General features: G+C 48.7%; 1 long non-coding RNA gene across 1 annotated transcript in view; it reads right to left on the minus strand.

The window, feature by feature from the left end:
* Positions 1-150: 150 nt before the first annotated feature.
* The window catches only part of LOC129404318 (uncharacterized), a 19,976-nt gene continuing 9,803 nt past the window's right edge, over positions 151-10,323 (minus strand). The window contains exon 3 of the long non-coding RNA XR_008629835.1: positions 151-473. This is a non-coding gene — a long non-coding RNA (uncharacterized LOC129404318). The remainder of the gene's footprint in view (positions 474-10,323) is intronic.

A 10,323-nucleotide genomic window follows, 5' to 3' on the forward strand; every position in this document is an offset into this window, starting at 1 on the left:
CTCCCACCCCCCATCCCATCCCCCATCCCCTCACCCCACCCTTGTGGCCTGCCCTCCTGTACTTTTTAATTTTAATGTACCCAGTCTGAAGGTGGGGCCACCCTCCCAACCACCTTCGTGTCTCCCCCCTTCTCTTAAGTAACAGTTTTACCTAGGAAAGTTGGAGAAACCCCATAAAGTCAAGGACAGAATTGCACCTCCCAGGTTGGGATTCACAAGTGAAGGTCAGGCGTTGCCTTTAACGGTGCTTTGTCATCTGCAGTCTTAGAGGAGCTGGTGGAAGCAGATCTCCAGGGTGGGTGACAGGCAAAAATCACAGTCACCAGAAATGCTGGTGGATAGGAAAGAAAGCAGCTCTAAGCCAAACTCCAGGAAAGCAGAGGGTACAGGGCAGAAGGCCAGTCTGAGATCCCATCCCATTCCACACAGGAAAACACCATCTGTGATTTCTTCTGAATTCTTCCTGAGTGTAGCTATGAAAATATCAAAGTAAGAGGTGACAAAGCAGATAATAATCAGCATTAAAATGCAAAGTCAGGGGCTGGAGTGATAGCACAGCGGGTAGGGCATTTGCCTTGCACGCGGCCAACCCGGGTTCAAATCCCAGCATCCCATATGGTCCCCTGAGCACCGCCAGGGGTGATTCCTGAGTGCATGAGCCAGGAGTGACCCCTGTGCATTGCTGGGTGTGACCCAAAAAGCAAAAAAAAAAAAAAAAAAAAAAGCAAAGTCAGGGGCCAGAGTGAGAATACAGAGGATAGGGCGTTTGCTTTGCATATAGCCGGCTGGGGTTCAATCCTTGGCATCCAGTGTGGTCTCCGAAGCACTACCAGAAATAATTTCTGAGTGCTGAGCCAGAAGTAAGCTTGAACACTGCTGGGTGTGGCCCCCAAACCAAGAAAACAATAATAATAATAATAATAATAATAATAATAAATGCAAAGTCAGGGACAGGAGGTCTGGGCATCATCCCAAGAACTATTGGGACTGACCCCAGGTTGTACTGTCAGGGGCATGGCACCGCCCCCCCCAATGCAAAAACATAGCTTTGCACAATGGCAGTGTCCTAGCCAATAAGGTTAATCTGAGGTGTGATTCTTGCCAATGAAAAACTCCCCAATTCCCTGCCTCAAAACCTTGCAATACAATCAGCCTTGCCAATTTTCCTCTTTTTCTTTGGCTTTGAGTCACAGCCGGAAATGCTCATTGCTTAAGTCCTGGCTCTGCCCTTAGTGCTGGCAGGGCTCTGGGGACCACATGGGGTGCTGGGGATGAAACTGGGGCCATCTGTGTGCAAGGAAAGCATTCTACTACTGTCTGTACTGTTACTACTGTCTATACTAGTCCCAACCTTGGCTTTTTTTTTTTTTTTTTTTTTTTTGCTTTTTGGGTCATACCCGGTGATGCACAGGGGTTACTCAGGAATTACTCCTCAGGGGACCATATGGGATGCTGGGAATCGAACTACGTGCAAGGCAAACGCCCTACCCGCTGTGCTATTGCTCCAGCCCCCCAACCTTGGCAATTTTTGATAGTCTGTACAGACACTGAATTTAAAAATAAAATTTAAAATCACAAAGAGAAGTTAGAACTTTTATGGTATTTCTCTCCACCAAGGGGGCCCAGGAACTTGTACACAGACAATGGGTCAAATACTTCTACCCAGCCGGGCCCTGTGGGCGCAGGTACTCCCACATACATACTCTAGAGAACTGCTAGAAACTTCAGGAAGGAAACTTTCCATTCCCGTGACTTAATTCCGCTCATACATTCCCTTCAGTTTTCATACACACACACTCACACACACACACACACACACACACACACACACACACACACACACACACACACACACACACACACACCTGGGCCCTTGAAGGTAGTTTAATGGCTGAAAGGCCCAGGGTCATGAGTTCAATCGTGTGCTGAGGTGACCATGACTCTATCTCGCTGTTTGTGGTTCCCCAGCATGAGTGGCCCAGAGATAGCTGAGTGGCTTTAAGTGGTTGTGGTTTCTTTTTTTTTTTTGGATGCTGGGAATTGAACCCGGGTCAGCTTCGTGCCAGGCAAACACCCTACCCGCTGTGCTATTGCTCCAGCCCCTGGTGGCTTGAAGTTTTTGCCTGCAAGTATAAGGCTTCAGTTTTTTCAGTTGGTGCTGTGGTCATGTGTTCAAAGGGAGGCCCTGGGGCTTGCATGCAGCCGATCCGGGTTCGATTCCCAGCTTTCTATATGGTACCCAGAGCACCACCAGGAGTAATTCCTGAGTGCATGAACCAGGAGTAACCCCTGTGCATTGCTGGGTGTGACCCAAAAAGCAAAAAAAAAAAAAAAACAAAAAGAGGGAAGCTCTGAGTTTTATTTGTTTGTTTGTTTGTTTATTTATTTATTGCATTTTTGGTCACCCCAGTGATGTTCAGGGGTTACTCCTGGCTCTGCACTCAGGAATTACTCCTGGTGGTCCTTGGGGGTCCTTATGGGACGAACCCAGGTCAGCCGCGTGCAAGGCAAATGCCCTACCCGCTGTGCTATCACTCAGGCCCCGGGGCCCTGAGTTTTAATCCTCGATGCTGGTGACTGCGCATTTGTGCATTTGTTGTGGTTCCTACCCAGGACCTAGCAATGGGGGGGGTGAGGGGGTTGAATAAGGGTAGTGCTAACTTTTTTTTTTGTCGGTAAACACTTTTATTTATTTATTTATTTTAAATTTTATTTTTTTATTGAATCACCTTGTGGAAAGTTACAAAAGTTTCAGGTTTAACTTAACTAACTTTAAAGAAACCAGTTTCTCACTCTTTTACTTCATCTTTTGGTGTATTGGGCTGGCTCGGCAGTGCTCAGGGCCATTCCTGGCTTTATAGTGAGGGATAAATCCTGATGGGCTCAGGGGACCATATGGGGTGCTAGGGATCAGACCCGGGTGGGCCACTGGCAAGGCAAGTGCCCTGCGCCTGCTAGACTGTTGCTCTGGCCTTCAAGGGCCCATGCCTGAGGTGTGCGAAAATCTCATTTCAACCTCAAGCCAAACGCAAGAGAGTAAGAAGGATATTTTGTGTTTTTCCAGAGGGGAACAAGCCCTGTGATTGGTTCTAGGGCCCCAGTGAGTAGGGTGGGGGTGCAGAGCCAGGGGGAGCTTGCAGCAAAGGCTTCAGGCTCAGCTCAGAATGGGCCAGGGGCTGGGGCAGGGGCCCCCAGGGATGGGAAGGGAAACGAGGCAGCAGCGTAGGGAGAGATCTCATTGGGAGATAAGGGTCAGAATCGATTCCTGGTTCAGTTATTAACTAGCTCTGTGACCTTGGTCAGATTTCTTAAGCCCTCATAGCCTCTGTTTGCTCATCTGTAAAATTGGTACAAAATGCTAGGGAGCAGCCCCAGAGAACAGGTCTGACACAGGCGCAGCAAAGATTAAGAAGAGAGACAGAATGGGGCTGGAGCAAAAGGACAGTGGGGAGGGCACTTGCCTTGCATGCGGCTGGCCCAGGTTTGACCCGAAGCATCCCATATGGACTCCCGAGTACTGCCAGGAGTGATTCCTAAGTGCAGAGGCAGGAGTAACCCCTGGGCATTGCCAGGTGTGGCCCAAAAAACAAAATTTATTTTTCTTGGGGCTGGAGTGGATACCAGGTTCCATCCCCAGCGTCCCATCAGGTCCCTCGAGCACCCAGCAGTAACCCCCGAGCATTGTCGGGTGTGCTCACCCATTTTTTTTTTTTTTTGCAATTTTATCTATTTTTAAGGAACTCTTGTGAGGGTTCTTTTGTGAAGAACCACAGCATGAGTTTTGTGAGGGCCACAGCAGGTGGTGTTGAGTGTGGGCAAATCGTGCAAGGGATGAACTCTGGGCCCCACACATGAGAGGCCTCACCCCTGTAAGCTATCTCCCTGTCCCCTGTAATTTTACCTCATTGCTTTATTTTCTGAGATAGTTAGCCCATAAGTACTGGGTTAAAAATGTATTTTTTTCTGGGCCAGAGAGATAGTACAGGTGTTAAGGCACTTGCCTCTATGCTGCAACCCTGGTTTTATCCCTGAGCACTGCCAGAAGTAACCCATGAACACAGAGCCAGGAGTAAGCCCTGAGCACTGTTGGGCATGAGCCAAAGACAAAGAAAGGAAAGAAGGAAGGGAGGGAGGAAGGAAGGAAGGAAGGGAGGGAGGGAGGAAGGAAGGAAGGAAGGAAGGAAGGGAGGAAGGGAGGGAGGAAGGAAGGAAGGAAGGAAGGAAGGAAGGAAGGAAGGAAGGAAGGAAGGAAGGAAGGAAGGAAGGAAGGAAGGAAGGAAGGAAGGGAGGGAGGAAGAAGGGAGGGAGGGAGGGAGGGAGGAAGGAAGGAAGGAAGGAAGGAAGGAAGGAAGGAAGGAAGGAAGGAAGGAAGGAGGGAGGGAGGGAGAAATGGAGGGAGGGAGGAAGGAAGGAAGGAAGGAAGGAAGGAAGGAAGGAAGGAAGGAAGGAAGGAAGGAAGGAAGGAAGGAAGGAAGGAAGGAAGGAGGGAAGGAGGGAGGGAGAAAGGGAGGGAAGGAAGGAAGGAAGGAAGGAAGGAAGGAAGGAAGGAAGGAAGGAAGGAAGGAAGGAAGGAAGGAAGGAAGGAAGGAAGGGAGAGAGAAAGGGAAGGAAGGAAGGAAGGAAGGAAGGAAGGAAGGAAGGAAGGAAGGAAGGAAGGAAGGAAGAAAGGAAGGAAGAGAAGGAAGAGAAGGAGGGAGGGGGAGGGAGGGAGGAAGGAAGAAAGAGAAAGGAAGGAAGGAAGGAAGGAAGGAAGGAAGGAAGGAAGGAAGGAAGGAAGGAAGGAAGGAAGGAAGGAAGGAAGGAAGGAAGGAAGGAAGGAAGGAAGGAAGAGGAAAAATAAAAGAAGGAAGGCAGGCACTTCCTTGGTGGGATACTTTGTGATAAAAACTGGGGTCTCATGTCCATTGCATTGAGTCATGTTCCCAGCCCCTGAGTGGTTTTATTTTCATGATGTGCCCAGCTTTTCTCCTAACACATTGTTTTGGGTTTGACATATTTTCACATTTTTAATTTCAAACTTTCTGTTTTCATTCCAAGTGTACCTCTCATAATCGGCTTACAAAAAGCAGCATTTTGTAGGCCAGAGAAATAGATCAACGAGCCGAGCCCCTGCTCTGCATGTAGGAGATCCCAGTTCAATCTCTGTAACTGCATCATACCCTGAGCACTGCCTGGAGTAGCCCCTGAGCACCACTGGGTGCGGTTCCCACCAAAATATACAAGCACAACAAAACGCAGTGTGGATTTTGTTGCTGTTGTTTTTAACAATCTAGACATTGTGCTCTTTCTTATTTTGGGGGATGGGAGTTATATCCACCAATGCTTGAAGGCTACTCCTGGCTGCTCAGGACTATGTGAGACCAGGGACCCAGGGCAAGGTGAGTACAAAGTATGGACTCAGTCCACTGAGCTGTTTCACCAGCACTAAACAGTATTTAAAAATAATAATAATGTAGGAGTACTCTGCTAAAATCTTAGGGTTGGGAACAATGGAGACATTACTGTTGCCCGCTTGAGTAAATCGATGACAGTGATACAGTGATACTGCTATTTAAACTGGAGCGATAGCACAGCGGGCGTTTGCCTTACACACAGCCGACCTGGGTTCGATTCCTTTGTCCCTCTCGGAGAGCCCAGCAAGCTACCGAGAATATCCTGCCCACATGGCAGAGCCTGCCAAGCTACCTGTGGCGCATTCGATATGCCAAAAACAGTAACAACAAGTCTCACAATGGAGACGTTACTGGTGCCCACTCGAGCAAATCGATGAGCAATGGGATGACAGTGATACAGTGCTACTGCTATTTATTAAGCCATTGATTAAGTTGATTGAATCGGGCATGAACTCCACATTTTTTTTTATTATTCTATTCTGAATGTTAATTTTATTTTATTATTTTATTTCCCTTCCCTTTTTTTTTTTTTTTGATTCACTGTAAGATACAATTACAAAGCTTTCATGTTTGAGCCCCGGTCATACAATCACCAAACACCCATCCCTCCACCAGTGCACATTTTCCACCACCAAAATTCCCAGTATTCCCTCACCCCACCCTCATTCCAACCCTTCCCCTGCCTGTGTGGTAGACAATTTCCCCCATTCTCTTTCTCTACTTTGACTACATTTGATATTTCAACACCACCACTCAAACCTGCCGAAAAGGCAATGCTAGATGATTTGTTTTGTATTGCTTGTTATGGATAGAATATAATGTCCAGGAAATTCTGTGTTGTTCTCTTTCGGGAGCTTTAGTTTACAGTCTCTGGGTCTTGGCCATTGATGAGACTACATGGCGCCAGGGGCAGTTTGTGGGTGTGACTGTCAAGCTTCCGGAAAACTGGGGACCTGGGGGGAGGAGACCCAGTCCTGATCCAAACAGGCTTGGAGATCTCAGTCATGGGTTCCCACTTACCTCTGCCCTACAGACCCTAACTGCATCTTTTGATCTCTTTATGGGTCTCTGAAATAAGGCCAATAAATGAGCTATATAGCTGAGCTAGAGGTGGTTTGTGGATGTGTCTCCCACACACCTAACTTTTGGTCGTTTAATTTCTTGGTAAACTTGGCCCCAAGTTGTTGGAGTCTGGCCAAAGGCACAGCAGCAATTTTGGGGTATCTGGAAGTCTGAAGGCACCATCAGGCTGCTGATGCACTCGCCCCACAGGTACAGGTTCACCTGCTGGCAGCACCAGACCCCCCAAAAGTAGTATTTTTAAAAATTTGGTGATTTTGTTGGAGAGAGACAGTAGAGCAGGTAGGGCGCTTGCTTTGAACATGGCTGAGACCTGGATTTGATCCCCAGCATCCCATATGGTCCCCTGAGCAATACCAGGAGTAACCCTGAGCATTACTGGGCAACCTATCACCCCCAAAAAGTTGGTATTCAGTCAATAAATTTTATTTGTTTATATTTATTGTGTTCCTTATGTTTATTTTTTCCCCAGTTGTCTTCTTTTGTGCTTACCTATTTCTCATTCCTTTATGATGCTTTTCCTTAAAAATTGAGAGGGGACAGAAAGATAGTACAGAGCTAAGTCACTGGCCCTGCATTCCACTGACCCCGATTTGAATCCCCAGCACCACACACAGTCCCCCAACACAGAGCCAGAAATAGTCTCTGAGCACTGCTGGTGTGGCCCCAAGCCACACCAATCCGCAATAAAAAAAAAAGTAGACTTAGATAGAGGATTAGAGAGATAGCTCAACGGGCTGAGTGAATGCTCTGCATCCAATTTCCAAGCACTGAGTGGCCCCCCAAGCTCCACCAGGAGTGCCCCCTTAGCACAGAATAAACAGTAGGTCCTAAGTCCCACTGGGCGTGACCCAAAAGTCAAAACAAAATCAAAGTTAGTACAATTTTAAAAGTTATAAACTTATTTAAAAATTAAAATTTAGATCATCATCATCATCATTATCATCATTATCCCGCTGATTGTCGAATTTCTCGAGCGGTCTCCATTTGTCCTAGCCCTGAGATTTTAGAAGCCTCTCTCTACTCGTCCTTCCCAACGATGCCGCATTGGAGGCTCTTTCAGGGTCAGGGGAATGAGACCCAGCTTGTTACTGTTTTTGGCATATGAATACGCCACGGGGAGTATGCGAGGCTCTCCCATGTGGGCAGGAAACTCTCGGTAGCTTGCCAGGTTCTCCCAGAGGGAGAGGTAGGCTATAAGATATGGCGCAGCCGCAAAGTGGCCACGCCCTTCCAGGAGCTTGCTTTTAAGTCTCTGGATGTTGGCCATTGGTGGGATTACACGGCGCTGGGGGCAGTCCCTGGGTGTGACCACCTAGCTACTGGAAAATGGGAAATCTGTGCAGAAGAGGCCCAGTCCCTATCCGAACAGGCTTGGAGGTCTCAGCCCCGGGTCTCACACACCTGGTTCCTCTGCCGGTACTTTCATGCGTGAGACTCGTCCGATTTCAAGTTTGAAATCTATATCAAAAATTTAGATATAAATTTCAAGCTTGACATAAGCTACTGTACAAAACCAGGTGTGTAAGAAAATTATTTGAGGGGCCAAGTGAAGTACAGTGGAGAGGTCACATTGGCCTTGCATGTGACCAGGTTCAATTCCCACCATCTTTAAGGTCCCCTGAGCACTGCCAGGAGTCACTTCTGAGTATACAGCCAGGAGTAACCCTGAGCATTGCTGGGTTTGCCCCCAAAACAAACAAAAAAAGAAGATAATTTTATTCACGAATGTCTATCATGAGAGAAGGTCTCAGGAAATTCTGATCTAACACCACACATGACAGTGTAATTTTTTCATGTAATGAGAATTTTAAAAACCTACTGAAAGGAAGGGCTGGACCATTAGTACAGCAGGCAGGGTGCTGGTCTTGCATGTGACCGACCTGGGTTCAATTCCCAGCATCTCATGTGGTCCCCTGAGCACTGCCAGCACTGATTGAGTGCAGAGCCAGGAGCCAGCCCTGAGCACCCACTGGGTGTGGCCCCCAAACAAAACAAACAAGAAAAGAAAACAACTACAGAGATGAGCCAAGTGCCTGCCTGGCAAGTGTGGGACTGCAGGTTCAGTCGCTTGCAGCTGTTCCCCTCCACGGGCGATGGCCTCCCACACCCCGTCACCTCCCACACCCCGTCGCCTCGCGTATGTGGGCACCGTAACCTCACAAAACTTAAGCAAGCAGCACAGCCACAAGCAGGACGTGAGCTCAGAGGCCAGCCCCACGGTGACTCCTCTGGGTGCAACAACCAGTGTGTGCCCAGAGTGATCCCACAGCTCAAAGACCCGTGTGTGTGTGTGTGTGTGTGTGTGTGTGTGTGTGTGTGTCCTCCCTATCACTGCAGCAACAATGATGGGACAGGAGGATGGGGGAGTCTGCTAAAATCTACTTGCTTAGGGGCCCAGGGCAAGAGTACAGCAGGTCGGGAATTCGCCTCACGAGCTGATTCAGCTTCAACCCCTGGCATCCCCTGTGGTCCTGAGCACTGCCAGGAGCAATTCCTGAGTTCAGAGATAGGAGTAACCCCTGAGTATCACCAGGTGTGGCAAAAAAATCAATAATAATAATCATCATCACTGTATCACTGTAATCCGTTGCTCATCGATTTGCTCAATTGGGCACCAGTAACGTTTCATTGTTACTGTTTTTGGTGTACCAAATACACTATGGGTAGCTTGCCAGGCTCTGCCGTGCGTGCAGGATACTCTCGGTGCCTGCGGGGTCTCCAAGAAGGACGGAAGAATCGAACCTGGGTCAGCCGCGTGCAAGGCAAACGCCCTACCTGCTGTGCTATTGCTCCAGTCCAATAATAATAATAATAATAATAATAAATACTTTCAGAAACTCTTCAATATTATATATAACAGTAGCATTCCCTTCGGTCACACTCTAGGAATGATCTATTCCATTTATTCATTCCTTCAGTTTGCGGCATTCAGTGTGTACCTCAGAGAGCTGTTGTCACACCACGTATGCAGCCCATCCTCAGGATCTGGGGCCACAGGGCGAGGGTGCACACGGCGGACCTCCTTCCTCCTGCCTTTGCATCCATGGGCCCAAATCCTAGGACAGCAGATAACGCTGGTGCTAGGAGAAAGGGCTGTGAGGCTGTGGGCGCCGCAGACGCAGAGAGGGGGCTGCAGAGAACTCAGAGGGCTGGAGCTCAGGCCTGGCTTGGGTCAGACCCTCAGTTCGAGTCTCGGCATTACATGGTCCCCCGAGCACACAGGAATGCAGGCTGGGAGCCCCCTCCCACACACACACACCGAAGCCAAGTTACCTGGGCAAGCTCTACCCCTGGAAAGGTAAGCGTATTGTACGGCTCTGAGGTGTTTCCAAGACAAGCAGAACCTTGGTGAATCTGGTCTCAGGACTGAGATGGTCCGCAGCAGCGCTCTGCCAGGCCTGATAGCTGCAAGGGATTATGGGGGCACCAGCCTATTACCTGCAGTCCTGGGCACAGAGGATATGACTGGCAGCCCCTCATGATGGGCTGCCCAGCAGCCTCAGAAATGCTCTTGGGGCTGGAGTGATAGCACAGTGGGTAGGCCGTTTGCCTTGCACACGGCCAAGCTTTTTGCACACGGCCAAGGAAGGAAGGAAGGAAGGAAGGGAGGAAGGGAGGGAGGGAGGGATAAAAGAAAAGAAAGAAAGAAGAAAGAAAGAAAGAAAGAAAGAAAGAAAGAAAGAAAGAAAGAAAGAAAGAAAGAAAGAAAGAAAGAAAGAGAGAGAGAGAGAGAGAGAGAGAGAGGAAAGAGAGAGGGGCTGGAGTGATAGCACAGCAGGTAGGGCGTTTGCCTTGCACGTGGCCAACCCAGGTTCGATTCCCAGCATCCCATATGGTCCTCCTGAGC

This window comes from Sorex araneus, chromosome 4, assembly GCF_027595985.1.
Source record: "Sorex araneus isolate mSorAra2 chromosome 4, mSorAra2.pri, whole genome shotgun sequence".
Lineage (NCBI taxonomy): Eukaryota > Metazoa > Chordata > Mammalia > Eulipotyphla > Soricidae > Sorex > Sorex araneus.